Below are 20,021 nucleotides of genomic sequence, written 5' to 3'. Positions count from 1 at the left end.
AACAAGAGACAATAAAAAGGTTTACACATGGTCTTAATCTAAAAAGAAACCTTTGAACGGGCCACTATTGCACGTCTGCACCTTTGTCTCTGTTGTGCCGTATCCTAGAAGAGTGTAGCACGATGGTCATCTGTAAAAAAAAAGAAAAAAAACCTAGGTGAAAGAATCTGGGGTGACCGTGCGAAAAGTTGGTTATTCTTTAATGAACCATGAGAATTCAATCTATTGTGTATTAATAGGGTCGAGCCGAATTGTGGACCCTTGTAAATGCGGGCAGCCCCTAGCACCACATATGGGGGCATATCCATTGACCAAGCTCAGGTTTATCTGGGCTGCTACAACTAGTGATGCGCCGGACACATGTAGCCGTGTTCGTGGTCTCGAAGACCTATCATTTATTCGGGTTGGAGAGGTTGTCCAGTGGTTCGGCTGTTAGAGCCGCCACGTATTGTTCCGCATGCAAGGAATGCTCTGTATTTCCGCTGATTGTGATGATGCCGCATGGACCGAGCATCTTAAGTTTAAGATAAGCGTAATGCGGCATTGCATTAAAACGAGCGAAGGCCGTTCTTCCGTGTAGTGCATGATAGCCGCTTTGGAATGGAGCAATGTCAAAGATTAGTTCTTCGCTTCGAAAGTTGTCGGGAGAACTGAATACAACCTCTAATGTTAGAGAGCCCGTACAGCGGGCCTCTACGCCGGGTATTACTCCTTTAAAGGTAGTACTGCATTGGCTTATTCTTGACGGGTCTATCCCGATCTTGCGGACAGTGTCCTGATATATCAGATTAAGACTACTGTCGCCGTCCATGAGGACTCGGGTGAGATGGTATCTGTCAATTATTGGGTCGAGTACCAAGGCGTCCGAAACTCCATGCCGGATACTAGTCGGATGATCCCTGCGATCAAAAGTGATCGGGCAGGCCGACCACGGGTTGAATTTGGGGGCAACGGGCTCTACAGTGTATACATCTCGGAGTGCGCGTTTGCGCTTCCTCTTTGGTATGTGGGTGACGTAGATCATGTTCACTGTTTTGACCTCCGGTGGAAATTTTTTCTGTCCCCTAGTGTTCAGCTGGCGAGGTTCGTCGTCATCTTCACTTGGCGGCTCCCTCCCCTTGTGTTCGGCGTTTAGCTTGCTGGCCTGCTTGAAGACCCCACATTCTCTGTTGGTGTGATTCGCAGGTTTCTCAGGGTGCCAAGAACCTGTTATGATTTGTTTAGAATTTTATTTAGGCTGGATGGTCCATCTCTGCTGCCTTTAAATGACTTTTTCCATAGACCGAGCTGAGAGCCCCTGAATCCGGCGTTTACTATCGTGTTGTCCGGGCTGTCATCATTATTTTGACGCTTGTGTTTATTGCCCTGCGGCTTCCCATTGCCATCCCTGATTTTCGATGTGCCTGGGTCGCTGGTGTCGCTGCGGACCAACCAACTGTCCTCGCCCATGCAAAAGCGGGTCATAAGAGTTGTTAGGGCTGCCATTGTCCTTGGCTTTACTTGGCCAACGTGTCTGGCGAGCCATTCGTCCCGGACACTCTGTTTGAAAGTTGCTAAGGCTTCGGCATCCAAACAGTCGACGATTTGGTTCTTCTTGGTGAGAAATCTATTACAGAGCTTACGGGCTGACTCTCCGGGTTGTTGAATAATGTGACTCAAATCATCTGCATCCGTAGGTCGGACATATGTCCCTTGAAAATTAGCCCTGAAAGCGTCCTCGAGCTCCTTCCAACTTCCAATTGAGTTTTTGGGGAGGCTTTTCAACCAGTGCCGAGCTGGTCCTTTCAACTTGAGGGGCAGGTATTTGATGGCGTGGAGATCATCTCCGCGAGCCATATGGATGTGAAGAATAAAGTCCTCAATCCAGACTGCAGGGTCTGTTGTTCTGTCGTATGCTCCGATGTTTACATGTTTAAATCCCTCTGGAAATTCGTGATCCAGCACCTCATCGATGAAGCACAGGGGGTGTGCGGCGCCCCTGTATTTGGATGTGTCATGGCGTCGGTCCGACGGATGTAGTGTTCAGTGTTGATTCCGAGCTGGTATTCAATCAGTATAGTTGGTTTGGTGGCCGGGATCCTACGTGGGAGCACGCTTCCTAGATCCATAGATGGACCTGGCCATACTGGCTTTTTTGTCCAGGTGCTCACGTAGATCGTGTGCTGACTTGTGTGCTGCGTCATTAGCCGCTCTGTCTCGGCCACGGGGTGGTTGATACGGCAGATAGGCCGTATTGTTCCTCGGCCGAATGGGTGCGATAGCCTCGTCGTCGAATTCGGGCAGCAGCTTGTGTTTTGGGTAGCTCTTTGTGTGGCGATCACCACCGTACCTTTCGTCAGTGTAGAGCACTTTGTTCCATCTGTGGTTGAGCGTATCCTGCGTGGCTTTAAGGCGTTGCTTCTGCTTCTTCAAGCTCCTCGCGGTGGCAATAGGCCTTCTGTGGAGGTGCCCGTGTTCCAAATGCTTTTCCCGGATGATGTGTGCATCGTCGTCCGGACTGTTCTCCGCTCCGGAGACAAGTTTATAAGTTTTGTCTTTGGCATTGTTGTGATCGGACAACGGCCCCAGACTGTGTTTGTCGTCCCCTGGCTCATCCTGCTCCATCGCTGCGCCTACGGGGTCGTCATCATCTTTAGCATCATCCGGGGTATTACTCTTTCTTGTGACAGTATCGATGTTTTTGCTATGGCGGGCTTTAGAGCAGCGCCGCTGACGCCGGTGCTTAGATTGCTTCTCAACGGGATTATCCTCTATTGCCTCATCGCCATTGCTTTCCTTGGGTGTGTCCACCATATATATATCATATGATGAGGTGGCTGTCCAGCGCCCTGTGGGTGGTGGTTCCTATTCTTCTCCGGCATCGTCGTCCATACCGTCGATGTCTTCAGAGTCGAAATCAAGCATGTCTGTTAAGTCATCGACAGTGGCTATTAAGTGGGTGGTGGGTGGGTAACGAATTTCTTCATCGTCCGCTTCCCACTCAAGCCGGACATAGTTTGGACAAGAGTCTCCTGAAAGGGAGAGAGATTTTAATGAGTTTAGCACGCCACCCAAGGGCGAGTGCTGAAATATATCCGCAGAGCTAAACTCCATGATCGGTGGCCAGTCAGATTCGGTGGGCACGGATGCACGTGTTTCAGAGCCTATGGCCGGAGACGAGTCCGAGGGACCGATGACACAGATCTCATTGGAGGCGAAGTCTGTGTTCGGCTCTATCGTCGCTGATTGTGCGGCCTTCATGGCGGGGTCCATGCACCCGTCCTCGGATGGCATGATCTGCTCCAGATTTAAAGCCAGGGCAGATGCAGGTGCGATCTCCTGAGCACTGTCCGATGGCAGATATAGGTCATGCTCATCGCGACTGTTGGGTGCACTAGTTGCGGGCTCAAATCCGTCGAAGATCAAATCTCCGCGGATGTCGAAAGTGTAGTTTAGGCTTCCAAACCTGACCTGATGGCCAGAGACGTAGCTATCGATCTGCTCCAGGTGGCCAAGCGAGTTGGCATGCAGTGAGAAGCCGCCGAATACGAAGATCTGTCCGGGAAGGAAAACCTCGCCCTGGACCGCATCATTGTAGATGATTGAAGGAGCCATCAAGACTTACTGTGAGGAGACAGTGGAACTCTCAATGAAAGCACCAATTCAGTGTCAAAACTGGCAGATCTCGGGTAGGGGGTCCGGAACTGTGCATCTAAGGCTAATGGTAACAGGAGGCGGGGGACACAATGTTTATCCAGGTTCGGGCCCTCTCTATGGAGGTAATACCCTACTTCTTGCTTGATTGATCTTGATGATATGAGTATTACAAGAGTTGATATACCACGAGATCTTAGAGGCTAAACCCTAGAAGCTAGCCTATGGTTATGATTGTTGTTGTCCTACGGACTAAATCCTCTGGTTTATATAGACACCGGAGGGGGCTAGGGTTACACAGAGTCGGTTACAGAGAAGGAAATCTACATATCCGAATTGCCAAGCTTGCCTTCCACACAAAGGAGAGTCCCACCCGGACACGGGACGAAGTCTTCAATATTGTATCTTCATGGTCCAATAGTCCGGCATAAGCATATAGTTCGGCTATCTGAGGACCCCCTAATCTAGGACTCCCTCAGCCCCTGCGGTCTTCTTCTTGGCCTTCTTCTCTGGCACCTCATAGGGCGCTGGAAACAGCATCTTCATTAGGAGAGGTGATGCTTGATCTTTAGGTAGCAGAGCCGGACAGTCAATCCGCTCAGCTATCGATACCCAGTCCTGATTAAATTTGTATGGAGGCTTAGTTTCCTCCCGCGGATGTGCTGGTAAAAGGCACATCTTGCAAAATATAAAAACTCAGCGGATGGGCTTGGCGTTTCGCGCTGAGTCCGCGATCTTCGGTTATGGGTGAGGGGAGCTCGGTGGTCTTGAAGATCACCTTCTAGACGTCTTTGTGCGTCATGTCGAAGAGATCTCGTAGCATCTGGTGTTCGGCCGGGTCGAACTCCCACAGATTGTAGGCCCGTCTCTGACACGGAAGGATCTGGGGGATGGGCATGACTTGGACCATGTTGACAAGCTTGATTTTCTTGCCTATCATATTTTGGACGCAGGTCTGGAGTCTGGTCAGCTCCAACGATGAGCCCCAGGCTAAGCCCTTCTCTTTCCAGGAGGTGAGCCGCAGGGGGATGCCGGCTCGAAATTCGGGGGTCACCGCCCAGTTGGTGTCGCGCGGCTCGGTGATGTCGAACCATCCCGATTGCCACCCCTTCACGGTCTCCACATAGGAGCCTTCGGGCTAGGTGACACTAGGCATCTTGCCCACCATGGCGCCCCCGCACTCCGCTTGCTGGCTGCCCACCACCTTTGGCTAAACGTTGACGGTCTTCAGCCATAGGCCGAAGTGGGGCGTGATGCGGAGGAAGGCCTCGCACACGACGATAAACGCTGAGATGTTGAGGATGAAGTTGGGGGCTAGATCATGGAAGTCCACCCCGTAGTAGAACATAAGCCCGCGGACGAACGGGTGGAGGGGGAATCCCAGTCCGTGGACAAAGTGAGAGAGAAACACTACCCTTTCCTGGGGTTTCGGGGTAGGGATGATCTGCCGTTCGGCCGGATGCCGGTGCGTAATGTTTGCGGCCAGGTATCCGGCCTCCCAAAGCTTCATGATGTCCTCCTCCGTAACAGAGGAGACCATCCACTTGCCTCCTGCTCCAGACATGTTCAGAATGACTTTGTGGAGAAGGTGAAAGCTTGGGTGCTGGAGTTCGAGCGAGAGAGAATGGATGAGCAGAGGAAGAAGAATGCATGGGTGAAAAAGGGGAGTCCTTATCTCCTTATAAAGGCAGCAGGGATCCTGCGCCTCCCTACTTGCCCTGGAAACTCGCTTATCCCCCAAGCAAATGGCACGGTTGGGTTACCCATGGCCATATTGATGAGAATCCCATGATAAGGGCACATGATCTCTGCTTTGACAAGACGTTCCAATGAAAACGCCTCGCAAGGTGTGCAGTGGCAGGTTGAGAAAAATGGTTCGAATAATGACTAGGCCGCCGCGTGATGTCATGCTATGAAAAGTTAACCGCAGATTATACTTGTGGAATATTGTGCTCTCTACAGTGATATGTGGAATTTGTTTTACAGAGCCGGACACGATCCTTGTGTTCAAGATCTTCTTTGGAGTATTCGGAGAAGGAAACTACCTTGCAATGCTGAAGACAATCTGCACGCCGGACTCAACGTCATTGAAGCCTTGTTTAGGGGCTACTGAGGGAGACTAGGATTAGGGGGTTGAGGGAGTCCCGGATTAGGGGGTGTTCGGACAGCCGGACTATCATCGTCAGCCGGACTCCAAGACTATGAAGATACAAGATTGAAGACTTCGTCCCGTGTCCGGATGGGACTTTCCCTGGCGTGGAAGGCAAGCTTGGCGATACGGATATGTAGATCTCCTACCATTGTAACCGACTCTGTGTAACCCTAGCCCTCTCCGGTGTCTATATAAACCGGAGGGTTTTAGTCCATAGGACACACAACCATTACAACAATCATACCATAGGCTAGCTTCTAGGGTTTAGCCTCCTTGATCTCGTGGTAGATCCACTCTTGTACTACCCATATCATCAATATCAATCAAGCAGGAGTAGGGTTTTACCTCCATCGAGAGGGCCCGAACCTGGGTAAAAACATCGTGTCCCTTGTCTCCTGTTATCATCCGCCTAGACGCATAGTTCGGGACCCCCTACCCGAGATCCACCGGTTTTGACACCGACATTGGTGCTTTCATTGAGAGTTCCTCTGTGTCGTCACCGATAGGCTTGATGGCTTCTTCTATCAATAACTACGCTGTCCAGGGTGAGACTTTTCTCCCCGGATAGATCTTCGTGTTCGGCGGCTTCGCACTGTGGGCCAATTCACTTGGCCATCTGGAGCAGATCGAAAGCTACGCCCCTGGCCATCAGGTCAGGTTTGGAAGCCTAAACTTCACGGCTGACATCCGCGGGGACTTGATCTTCGATGGAGTCGAGCCACAACCGAGCGTGCCACACTATCACGATGGGCACGATCTAGCTCTGCCGCCGGATAGTACCCTTGAGGCCGCACACGAATCCGCTCCGACCCATAGTTCGGAGCCAATCGCGCAGATCGAGGACGGGTGGCTGGACACCGCCTTGGGGCCTGCGACTTCTGCGGTGATAGAGCCAAATACTTATCTTGTCCCTTATAAAGCTCGTAACTCCGAGGCGCCGGACTCCTTGCCGGACTCCGAACCTCCTGCGCCCCTCCTAATCGAATTCGATTGGGCACCGATTATGGAGTTCACCGCCGCGGACATCTTTCAGCACTCACCCTTTGGCGACATCCTAAATTCTCTAAAACATCTCTCGTTATAAGGAGAACCCTGGCCGGACTGTGGTCAGGATGGTTGGGATGCGGTCGACGAAGAAATTCGAAGCCCACCCACCACCCACTTTATAGCCACTGTCGATGATCTAACCGACATGCTAGACTATGACTCCGAAGACATCGACGGTATGGACGACGATGCCGGAGACGATCAAGAACCAGCGCCTATAGGGCACTGGAGTACCACCCCAACCCATGACGTATATATGGTGGATACCCCGAAAGGAAGCGATGACGAGGGACAACGGGACGCGGCGAAGGATAATTCCGCCGACAAACAACCAAAAAGGCGACGCAGACGCCGCCCTAAGTCCCGCCTCGAAAAAAATAGCACTCCTAATGACCCAGCAATAGAGCAGGGCAAGCCAGTGGACGACGAGCATGCAACCAAGCAACCATCCGAGCAGGACGAATCGGATAATCAATCCAAGCCCGGCGAAAACAACAGTCCAGATGATCTCACGCCGGACACACCATCGGAGCATAAGAACCTGCACAAAAGACTTGTCGCCACTGCAAGAAGTTTGAAAAAGGAAAAACGGAAGCTCAAAACAGCGGAAGACATACTCAGAATGAAGTGGAGCAAAGTACTCAAGACCGCGGACAAATATGGCAATAGCCACCAAACAAAGAGCTACCCGAAGCGCAAGCTGCTGCCAGAATTCGACGAGGAGGCCATAGAGCCCCCACAATCAAAAAACAAAGAGGCCGCCTGGCCGGATAGACGACCAGATGATAGGCCAAAAGCAACAAGCGGCGCCGCACACAAGACGGCATACGATACTCACAAAACAGATGGCCTAGTCAGGTCCATTTATGGGCCAAAAAAGAGGGCCCCAGGAAGCAACACAACACGCCGCATGCTGGAAGATAACGGCACGCCTAAATACAGGGGCGCCGCACACCCACTATGTTTCACTGATGAGGTGCTGGATCATGAATTTCCAGCAGGATTCAAACCCATAAACATAGAGGCATACGACGGAACAACAGACCCAGGAGTCTGGATTGAGGATTACATACTGCACATACATATGGCTAGAGGAGATGATCTCCACACCATAAAATATCTACCACTCAAGCTCAAAGGGCCAGCTCGACATTGGCTCAAAAGCCTCCCAGAAAATACTGTTGGAAGTTGGGAAGAGCTCGAGGATGCATTTAGAGCAAATTTCCAAGGGACCTACGTGCGACCTCCGGATGCAGACGATTTAAGTCACATAAATCAATAGCCCGGAGAGTCAGCGCGCAAATTCTGGAACAGGTTTCTTACCAAAAAGAACCAAATAGTCGACTGTGTGGACGCCGAAGCCTTAGCAGCTTTTAAGCATAATGTCCAAGACGAATGGCTTGCCAGACACCTCGGCCAAGAGAAGCCGAGAACTATGGTCGCGCTAACAAGCCTCATGACCCGCTTTTGCGCAGGGGAGGACAGCTGGCTAGCAAGATGCAGCACCAGCGACCCGAGTACATCCGAGATCAGAGATGGAAACAGAAAATCACGGCGCAGAAGGGACCAGCGCCGAAATAAAGAAAAAAGCCCAAAGAATACGGCGATCAACGCCGGATTCAAAAGCTCGCGGCCGAACAAAATTTTGGATCGGATATGTCAAATCCACAGCACCTCCGGAAGGCCTGCAAACCACACCCACCGAGATTGTTGGGTCTTCAAACAGTCCGGCCGACTCAACACCGAACACAAGGGGCTCGACGCGCCAAGTGAGGATGATGACGAACCCCACCAGCAGAGCGCCGGAAAACAGAAGACTTTCCCACAAGAAGTCAAAACAGTGAATTTACTTCATGTGATAACACGAAACAACAATGCGGCACCCGTCAAAGTAGGTGTCGCACGGTCCACCCCAGCGGAACCCCAAGATTGGATGTCAAAACCAATTACTTTCGACCACCTGGATTATTCCAGAAGCATTCGAAACACAGGATGGACTGCTTTGATATTGGATCCTATAATCGACAGACTACAATTTACACAAGTCCTGATGGACGGCGGCATCAATTTAAACCTGCTATACCCGAACACAATCCGCAAGTTGGGGATAGACCTTACTAAAATTCGACATAGCCGCACTTCCTTCAAAGGAGTGACGTCAGGCCCCTACACCAAGTGCACGGGCTCCTTACTACTAGAATTTGTGTTCGGGTCACCCGACAACTTCCGACGCGAAAAGCTAATCTTTCATGTCACCCCATTCAAAAGTAGCCATCAAGCACTATTGGGACGTGAAGCTTTTGTCCGCTTTAATGCAATACCACATTACGCGTCTCTAACACTTTAAATGCCCGGTCCACACGACATCATCTCATTAAAAGGTCGTTCAAGACCCCGGACACGGCTAGACGAGTCCGGCATATAATAAGCTAGGGGCTCCCTAGCCGCACTCCCCTTTACAAGGGGCTGTGCGTATGAGCTAGTATAAGCTCAGCTTCATTGATTTATTCATATTTCAATTTTTTAATTCATTTTTTGCACGATTACTTTTCAAACTAAGTTCCTCTCTTTTACAGATGAACAGCGTGTCACACCCGTCCAGGATATAGCACAACGGAGACATAGGCGCAGACGTGCAGCAGGGACCCGTCGCAAGGATTCTTTTCAGATTAAGACCCTGCGTAAACCTTTTTTACTGTCTCTTGTTGCTATACATCCCCTGGTTTTTCATTATAACCAGAGAGGAGACTGACGTTTTGGCATTGGCCGCGTCAGAGGACCTTGCGTGTACCTGGACACTAGGGGCTTAGGGCATTGTTCTGCCCGCTATCATAAAGACCGAATACCTTAGGGAGTGTTCGACGTCTCGAGTTAGGCCTTATATGCATCAGCTCCGAATCATGTCTTTGGTCCAATGATGGGTTTGCCCGGCTCCTGTCTTTTGCTGCCTTACGTTCCGTATCATCGGCTAACGCAGCACCAGGAGAACTACTGCGATTGTGCCCCGGTTCGGCCGGGCGAGCGCCTCAGTAGAGAAAGCCGAAAACTGACTGTCATGATACAGCGAGAGACTGGTCAACCACTCTATCGACTACCGGAATGTTTAGAATTCGTCCGCTTTGACAAAGGACCATTTCCTGGTCAGGCACATACGTGCCCCACATTCGGAGAGCGCGGTGCCCCTAGGGGCTATATCGTAGCCCCACCCTCGAACTCCTATGGCTAAGTGAAAGTGATAAAGCATTATAGTCTGGTTGCCTCGTTTGCTACGCTACCACCTCCTTTAAAGGACCGAGACGTCGGATTAAGTGTGAAAATGCGCTATTTTTGCGAACACCCCCGCACCTTGTGCGTGGGGGATGAAGCCGACGACTGCCATCTTTGAGGTTATACGCACGTATACATAAACGGCCGCACAGGAGATATTTCAATACTTGAACGCACAAGTACTAAAAAGCGCTAAATCATAAACATCATTTTACAAACCAACATGTTCACTTGAACATAACATTTTTTGAGCACTGAGACTCTATTACACGAGCACCACGCAGGACTTCCCCAAAATAGTGCTCGGCAGGTAACCGGCTCTCGTCCGAACCCTGGGTCGCAACAGCGGTGGCATCCATCTCTATCCAATGTGTGTTCACACGGGCGAGGGCCATCCGCACACCTTCTATGCAAGCCTTGATATGCGGCACCGCCCCAAGGAACTGCTGCAATAAGCCAAAATAACTCTTCGGTTTGGGCCTATCCGGCCAGACATGAGCCATGATATCCGTCATGGCAAGTCCGGACAATCTATTCAGTTCAGCCCACTCGGCCAGCCGATCGGTCAGCAAAAGTGAACGCTCCGGACTATGGAATTGAGACCAAAACAGCTCTTCCGTCTTGTGATCCTTCTGACTTCGGAAGTGCACAACGGTGTCTGCCGCACTCGCCACTAAGTCCATATAAGGATCCTCCAGACACCACAGTTGGCCAAGCTGAGCATACTTTGGATTTGTAAACCTTTGATGTAGTAGAAAGGGATTGCCGGCCACAATGTCTCCGGCCTGGCGCAGCTCCTCCTTTATAGCCCGCATTGCAGTATGGGCATCCTTGGCCTCGGCGGTGGCCTTCCCCAGGTCTTCTTGCTCCGCTAGGCATTCCCTTTCAAGAACATCATTGCGGTCGGTAGCATCTTTCAACTTCACGGCCATTTCGGCCATCTCCTCCCTGCTTCGGCAGTGTGCAGCCTTTTCGGCTTCTATCTCTTCGGCCGCCCTCGAGGTAGCCGCATCACTCCTTCTGGCTTGCTCCTTAGCTTGAGCAAGTTCTGCCTGAAGGCTCTCCACAGCAGCGACACCATCTGCATTGAGCGCACATGTTGTAAGGAGTGGGCTTCGGCTCCCTTACTAGGTGACCACGGAGAAAAACATAACTTGCGACTCGTCAAGTCGCTTATTGACCAGCGCGATGTCCGCATCCGCAACGTCAAGTTGCTGCTTTAGTTCGGCAACTCCATCAGTCCGGCTGGCCACCGAACTATCCGCCACCTGCACGGGAAAGGCGAAAATCAATACCTGGGATTTTGATCCTCGGCATGCTATCGTTCCCGACACCCTACCGAGTCTCAGGGGCTACTATCTATATAGGGCACACTTTATGTGTAAAACTGTCAAAGGATACGTCATTTTTACGTACCTCAAACCCCGCTAGCAAACTCCTGACGGCATCACGCAATCCGCCTTTAGCGGATGAAATTCTTTCAATCACCGTACTCATCAATGTACTGTGACCTTCTGAGATGGACGCCCTCTCAAGCAGATCCTTTAGCTCCCCCGGCCGCACACCAGTTGGTGCCGAACTATTCGGCCCTGCCGGACTCGGGGACACCCTCCGTGATGACACTTCAGGCTCGTCCGCCCTATCCGATGGGGCGGCAGATGGAGGCGTCTCGCTCTCCATCATCTCCGGACAGAGTTCCCCCGAAGACGAGCTCATCTGAGAAGGGCGGAGATCCGAACTACAAGGTAAAAACTTAAAGTTATCCTCAGAAGCACAAATAGGGATGTCCCTTATTACAAAACTCCCTTTTTTCTACTTACGGCTCGCTGGAGGGCTGATTCTTTAGGGGAGACTGTGCGGCCGGAGTCTCTCCGGACACAGGACCCTCTGGTGAAGATCTCTTCCCCCGCTTCGGGGCTTTGGCCTCCCGGTTTTCGGAGGTGGTCCTCTTCTCCCCCTAGAAGGAGGGACTCTCGATCCCCCCTTCGTCAAAAGCCTCCTTGGTTGAGGCGGTAGTTCCTCTGTTCTCGCCTTCGCCTTCTTCTGAAGGAACAACCTCCAGCATCCTGACCAGCACGGGATCCGGCGCGGTCTCTGGGAGGGGGGCCGGACACCGTATCAGTTTTGCCTGCGCTATCCACTCCTGTTTAGAGGGCAGCTGGTCAAAAAGCGAATCATAGAAAGGCAAATAAACGGTATGTCCAGACACTGAACTACTTACTTGTGTATCCGGACGATTGCAGCTTAGGCCGGTGTCCTCGGTTAATTCCGGACATGCTTCTCGCGATCCGAAGAACAGTTTGTACATCTCCATGGGTGTCGTACCCATGAAGTGTTGGAGAATTCATGGTCCCTCCGGATTAAACTTCCACAGCCGGAGAGGATGGCGTTTGCAGGGCAGGAGACGCCTAATCAGCATGACCTGCATCACCACGATCAGATCGATCTCCCTCGCCTGGAGGTCTTGAATCCGGCCCTACAATAGGGGCACGTCCTTTGACGGCCCCCAGCTGAGCCCTTGGTTGACCCATGACATCAGCCGCTGTGGAGGGCCCGAGCGAAAGATGGGCAGCGGCTTTTGCTTGCTCCCCCTAGGAGCGATGATATAGAACCACTCCTGTTGCCACAGGCCGAGCTCCTCCTGAAAAGAGCCCTTGGGCCATGGGGCATCGGCCCTTCTGCTTATAACCGCCCCGCCGCATTCAGCTTGACGCCCCTCGATCATCTTCGGTTTCACGATGAAGGTCTTGAGCCACAAACCGAAGTGGGGAGTGATGCGGAGGAAGGCCTCGCAAACGACAATGAATGAAGAAATATGGAGGATGGACTCCGGAGCCAGGTCATGGAATTCCAACCCGTAGTAGAACATGAGCCCTCTCACAAAAGGATCCGTCGGGAAGCCTAAACCCCGACGGAGGTGGGACATGAGCACAACGCTCTCGCCGGGCTCAGGGGTGGGAATGACTTGCCCTTTGGCAGGCAACCTATGCGAAATCTCGTAGGTTAAGTACCTGGCTTCTCGCAGCTTCAGCATTTCCTCTTCCGTGATGGAGGAAGGCATCCACCGGCCCTGCAGGCCGGAGCCGGACATTGTTGAAGGTCCGAAGCGCTCGAATCTGGGGCTCTGGGTGTTGGAACTCGGGGCAAGGAGCAGATTCGATGGAGGATTGAAGAAAAGAAACGAGCCTTGGTCCCATTATAAAGGGGGAGAATACCAAGAGCCGTCCCCGTGACCGTTCGGTACTCGCCTCCGATGGAGGGGGCGTGGTAACGGGCACAGTTGGGTTACCCACGTCCGTATTGATGGGAATCCCGGAATAAGGGGAACACGATCTCTTCTTCGACAAGACGTGCCAAGGAAACTGCCTCGCTAAACACGCTGGGGTGGTATAATAAAAAACGATTCAACTAAAGGCTTGGTAGTGGTGTGACGTCATGCCACAAAATACGTCAGCAGATTGAACTTGTGTACATATTATTCTCTCTACGGTGGAATGTGGAATTCATTTTGCAGAGCTGGACACTATCCTGGTGTTCACGATCTTCTATGAATTATTCGGAGGAGGAACCCGCCTTGCAATGCCGAACAATATGCGCGCTGGACTCATCGTCATTGAAGCCTGGTTCAGGGGCTACTGAGGGAGTCCTGGATTAGGGGGTGTCCGGACAGCCGGACTATCATCGTAAGCCGGACTCCAAGACTATGAAGATACAAGATTGAAGACTTCGTCCCGTGTCCGGATGGGACTTTCCTTGGTGTGGAAGGAAAGCTTGGCGATACGGATATGTACATCTCCTACCAGTGTAACCGACTCTGTGTAACCCTAGCCCTCTCCGGTGTCTATATAAACCGGAGGGTTTTAGTCCGTAGGACACACAACCATTACAACAATCATACCATAGGCTAGCTTCTAGGGTTTAGCCTCCTTGATCTCGTGGTAGATCCACTCTTGTACTACCCATATCATCAATATCAATCAAGCAGGAGTAGGGTTTTACCTCCATCGAGAGGGCCCGAACCTGGGTAAAAACATCGTGTCCCTTGTCTCCTGTTATCATCCGCCTAGACGCATAGTTCGGGACCCCCTACCCGAGATCCGACGGTTTTGACACCGACAGGGGTCCTCGGACAGCCGGATTATATGTTTATGCTGGACTGTTGGACTATGAAGATACAAGACTGAAGACTTCGTCCCATGTCCGGGTGGGACTCTCCTTTGCATGGAAGGCAAGCATGGCAATTCGGATATGTAGATTTCCTTCTCTGTAACCGACTCTGTGTAACCCTAGCCCCCCCGGTGTCTATATAAATCGGAGGGTTTAGTCCGTAGGACAAGAACAATTAGAATCATAGGCTAGCTTCTAGGGTTTAGCCTCTACGATCTCGCGGTAGATCAACTCTTGTAATACTCATATCATCAAGATCAATCAAGCAGGAAGTAGGGTATTACCTCCATAGAGAGGGCCCAAACCTGGGTAAACATCGTGTCCCCCGCCTCCTGTTACCATTAGCCTTAGACGCACAGTTCGGGACCCCCTACCCGAGATCCGCCGGTTTTGACACCGACAGTTACCACGGTCCGTATATGGCCCATGGTTGTTGCAGCCACTAGCAAACAAGGGAAAAAGAAAACTAGGAAACAAATAATCCCAAAACTAATGCTGGGCTATTAAGGCGATTGCACAGATTACATCCACTGGGCATCAAAGTTCGCCACTAGTGCAAATATGGGGAACACCCTACACTATACAAAAATGGCTTGCTATTTTCTTCAGCCGGTGGCTGCACATTAAGAACAAATTTTGTATCGCAACAAAACAAATTACAACCATAAAACAAAAGAAAGGTTGGCATGAAAATTAACAGTCTGGCAGATAAACGCACCTCCAGAAGTTCAGAAGCTCAATTCGTTTGACCTGACTGATACGTTTTCATGATATACTGTCCGATGGAGCACCATAACATTCGCCTTCATTTCTCCTACTCTCCTGAACAACATAGTAAATGTATGATAGTCTGGTTTCAAAACCATGCATATCTTGATGACATCGAACAATGGTTGTCCTTGTGTCACAAAGGGTCTATCTTAGGGAATGGACTTGTGTGTAGAGTGCAGATATAACATTGTTTTGAGCTTGCATATCTTGATCATGAGGCAATTTGGATGAGATTGTCTTAACAACCAACCCAGTATTACGAAGGAGCATGCTTTTGGCACTGTTAGTGGACAGGTACTAGCCCACTGCAGCGATAGGTGACATTGCGGTTATAGTTGCCTCGTCACCTTGAGAAGGTGGCGGTTCCACCATGTTTCCATAGCTTGCTGAAAAGTGAGTTTTTACATTAGTACTACCAGAATAGAAGATATTAAGGAGGCAGCAAAACCAAACAAAATAGCTTTGGTCTAAATACAAAAGTTGTTTTGGTGAACACGTGTAAAATATTAGTTGTATTTTACTGCAAAGTACATAATAAGACCAGGTTCCAAAAATATGACTATGTACCATGGCTAATGTATTGTGTATTTCTTCACATTGGATCGACAAGAAAGGATAAAGAGACATAGTTTATAATATGGTAAGCATAGTATGACATCATTCATATCACAAAACAACTGAGAACAGACAAACAGACAATTGTAACATTGTGTGGACAAGTCTAGCACGAAACTAGATTACAGATCAAGATCAAAGGAACATCACTCCTCTCTTTTAAACCTTGTAAGGTGCAATGATACGCTAAGACAATTGTGTATAAAATTAAAAAGAGTAATAGAGATTGGCTGCAAACCATGCAGTTCAATGCACAAGTCAGAGTAAGTAGTAGTTAAAAGGCATGATGATTAGGGACTTACAACATCGGCTTTGACTGGTGTAGTCATGCCCTTCGTCTTGTTGGTGTGACAGTCCTTGAAGATATCCACAACATTTGGTTCAGGTACTTTTTGGTCCTTGCGGGCTTTCCTCTACATTTGGAACACGTCTATATAGATCTGCTAATCTGGCACAGCGAAAAGAGTGAAACATCAGCTAATTACAAGAGCCTCAAAGTGTGCAATATAGCTACGAGATATTGTCGTCTGTTGGAATTTCACTTTCGTACGGTTGGCCTTATTCTTTGAACAGTTAACCTACAAGAAGATAGATTTGTGAGGCATATGCGTAAATAGGAGTTCAATATGTGATCTGATCACTTACATATAACGTACTTGATACTTTAGATCAGACCAGTGTTTAACGAGGCCTCTCCAGTCGTGATCCGATATATTTTCCACTGGAGATGTTTGGGCAAGTTCACTATTAGCCTTCCTTCAAAGTGAGTTTTCCTCAAGTTATATTGATACTGTCGTAGAGCAGACCTTAAAACATGGGTGCAAGCTTGTCTGGTTGCATCATCCTAGTTATCCAACTTGAACCTCATCTGCCGAAAATTATTGGAGTCTCATTATCAGCAACCTAGAAAGTATGGGACAGAGCAAGACGATATTACTAGTTTCCATACATAACTATACTTATAGATAAATGGTCGAGGAAGGTGTTAAACTGGGCTTCGTCTTTGTCATTCCTATACGGAATCCATGTTGGGAGGATACATGCATGACACCTAACGGCAACCGCTGCCTCTGATACTAACTTGGCTGACTCTGTAGCATCACGTGGCCTTTTTAAACCTTCTTCAAAACGGATCTCCATTCTTCCTCCTCTAGATTTAGTTAACCTATCGAGCATTATCCCTGATTTTTGTTTCCTCTTGCGCCTAGGTGCTAGTCCAACAACAAACATAGGAAGTGTTAGTGTACATCAAATTGTGAGACTACATATAAAGAAGCATGCAAGTGTAACTTGACTCTAGCAGCTACCTTCTAGGTGTTGAAGCTCACAAGGTTCATCTGATCTTGCCAACACGTCTTCTATCAAGAGTGCTTGGGAAGTAGTGTCAGGATGCAAGGGAGCTTGGGAACCTACTGCTAGCTCAGTTGACGCACGAGTAACTCGTGCAACTGGTCGTACTTTGGAAGGTGTTGCAACAACTAGGGCGTCTCTGGTTGTTTGGTGGCAGCTATTTGTTTCTGTTTGGCTATTTTGCAGCTAGTGTAGCACGAGATACCACGTTTGTACATGTTTCCGCTGGATTTTGACCTTCCATTGCACCATCAGTACCAGTAGAATCTGCATTATTCAGTCACTTCTGTTTCCCTGTGTCCATAGTACTAACAGCATCCCCTATCATTCCGTCTTCCTTACTATTTCTCCGTGCCATGCCAAGTCAAGATGACAAGAAAAAGGAATACAAATTTAGTTCTTCAGAACAAATTGATGCCTGATATAGATGAACTAAACATTGATGTTAGACAACCACATGATAGGAGGATGTAAAAAATAGGACGTCATGAGATAATAAGAACTATGATGAGTGAAGTAAGCAAAAGGCATTTCAATAAAGGAGAAGCAATGCAATGGAAGGTAGACACCATATGAAAGATTCTACAAATAACGCTCTCCCAAGTTAACAGTGTCTCGTCATAACTGGCATTTATACAAATGTGAAGCAGTACAAGAAATAAATCATATGCAAGATGCAAACAACATCAGACTACCAAGTTAAAGGTTTCTCGTCATTATACCATTGCATATTCACAGCATTGCATATTCACATCTTATGATGTGTAAACTAAGCAGAAGGCATTTCAAGAAATTAGAAGCAATGAAAGCTATACACCATATGTAAGACGCGACAAATATCACTCTACCAAGTTATGACTATCTCATCATTAGTGCCATTTCAGCAAATTAGTAGTACAAGCTAGAAAATAATGCGAGATGTAAACTATATCAGACTCCCAAGTTAAACGTGTCTTGTGAAAAGTGATTTTTGTACGTTACACAACAGTAGTACTTTGATGTAAGAACATGGTGTGATAGACAAATATTGTATGTTGTAGAAACAGGAACATGTATGATATGAGGATGGAATATGTACGAAAAACAGGACGGCATGGCATATTCACAACTAATTGTGTAAACTATGCAAAAGTAATTTAACCAAATTACAAGCAATACAAGTGAGACACCACACACACTGCCAAGCTAGAGAAAGCACCTTGGATGCCGGTTTCGCCGGAAGACCGCCATTAGTCCCTCCGTTATTTTTTCCTTCCTTTTTCTTAATTGCATTTTCCTGTCAAGTCAAACCCACAAGAAAAATGAATAAAAATTCACTTTTCAAAACTCATTGATGCAGGATGTTGAGAAGCACTACTTTAATGTAAGGCGGCCGCATGATAGGATGATTGAATGTGTAAGAAAAAAGGACAACATTTCATATTCACAGCTATGATGTTTAAACTAAGTAGAAGGCATTTCAACAAATTGGAAGCAATGAAAGCTAGACACCATATGAAAGATGCAGCAAATATCACTCTACCAAGTTAAAATTGTCTCATCATAAGTGACATTTCAACAAATTAGAAGTAGTACAAGTTAGAAAAGAATGCGAGATGTAACCTATATCACACTCCCAAGTCAAACGTGTCTTATGATATATGATAGTTGCAGGTTACACAACAGTAGTGCTTTGACGTAAGAACATGGTGTGATAGACAGATACTGTATGTTTTAGAAACAGGAACACGTGTCTGATTCACCAGTATAATGTGTATTGTAAGCAGATGGAATTCAACAAAATTTGAAGCAATACAAGCTAGACATCATACATAACATGCAACCACATATAACATTGCTAAGTTAGAGGGAGCACATGTGATGGTGCACTAGGGGGGACGTGCTCATCATCAACATAGCTACGTTGAGTGTCTATGCATGTGTTGTCTTCCAAATCTTATTGGGGGTGGCGGAGTAGAATCTGTAGAGGCCCTCTGTTTGGAAGGAGCACCTTTATCCACTGCCTTGCTAAATTCCTTCCGATTTATTTATTTTGAATTATCAAGTCAAACTGACAAGAAAAAGCAATAAAATTAACTCTTCAGAACTCATTCATGCATGATATTGACAATCACTACATTGATGTAAGGCAAACACATGATACTAGGATGGAATATGTACGAAAAACATGACGGCATGGCATATTCACAACTGTTTGTGTAAACTATGCAGAAGCCATTTCAACAAATAATAAGCAATGCAAGCTAGACACCACATGAAAGATGCAACCAATATGACTCTGCCAAGTTAAAAGCGTCCCATCATAAATGGCATTTCAACAAATTAGAATCAGCGCTAAATCATATGAAAGATGTAACTAATATCGCACTGCATATACTAAAGGTGTCTCATCATATTGATTGATGGGGGATACACAAAAACAATAGTTTTATGTAGGGACATGCTTAATAGACAGATGTACTATGTACTAAAAACAGGAAGGCATGTCACATTAACAGGAATAATGTATAAACTAAGCAGAATAGCACATGCAATTTAAGCAGATTGGAAGAATTATAATCTAGACACCATATGCAACATGGAACCACATATCATGCTGCCAAGTTAGGGCAAGCACCTGCGATGCTAGTGTAGGGGAAATGTGGTAATCAACTACAGAGCTAAGTTCACTATCTTCATATAGCCATGTTGTTTCTTGAGAATCATGTGGGGAGGCTGATGTCGGAGTCAAAACCGATGGATCTCGGGTAGGGGGTCCCGAATTGTGCGTCTAAGGCTAATGGTAACGAGAGGCGGGGGACACCGATGTTTACCCAGGTTTGGGCCCTCTCTATGGAGGTAATACCCTACTTCCTGCTTGATTGATCTTGATGATATGAGTATTACAAGAGTTGATCTACCACGAGATTGTTGAGGCTAAACCCTAGAAGATAGCCTATTCTTATGATTGTTGTTCTCCTACGGACTAAACCCTCCGTTTTATATAGACACCGGAGGAGGCTAGGGTTACACAGAGTTG

This window comes from Triticum aestivum, chromosome 1B (genome assembly GCF_018294505.1).
Source record: "Triticum aestivum cultivar Chinese Spring chromosome 1B, IWGSC CS RefSeq v2.1, whole genome shotgun sequence".
In the NCBI taxonomy this organism is placed as follows: domain Eukaryota; kingdom Viridiplantae; phylum Streptophyta; class Magnoliopsida; order Poales; family Poaceae; genus Triticum; species Triticum aestivum.
The sequence above is the reverse complement of the archived record's forward strand: the minus strand, read 5'-3'. Positions refer to the sequence as shown.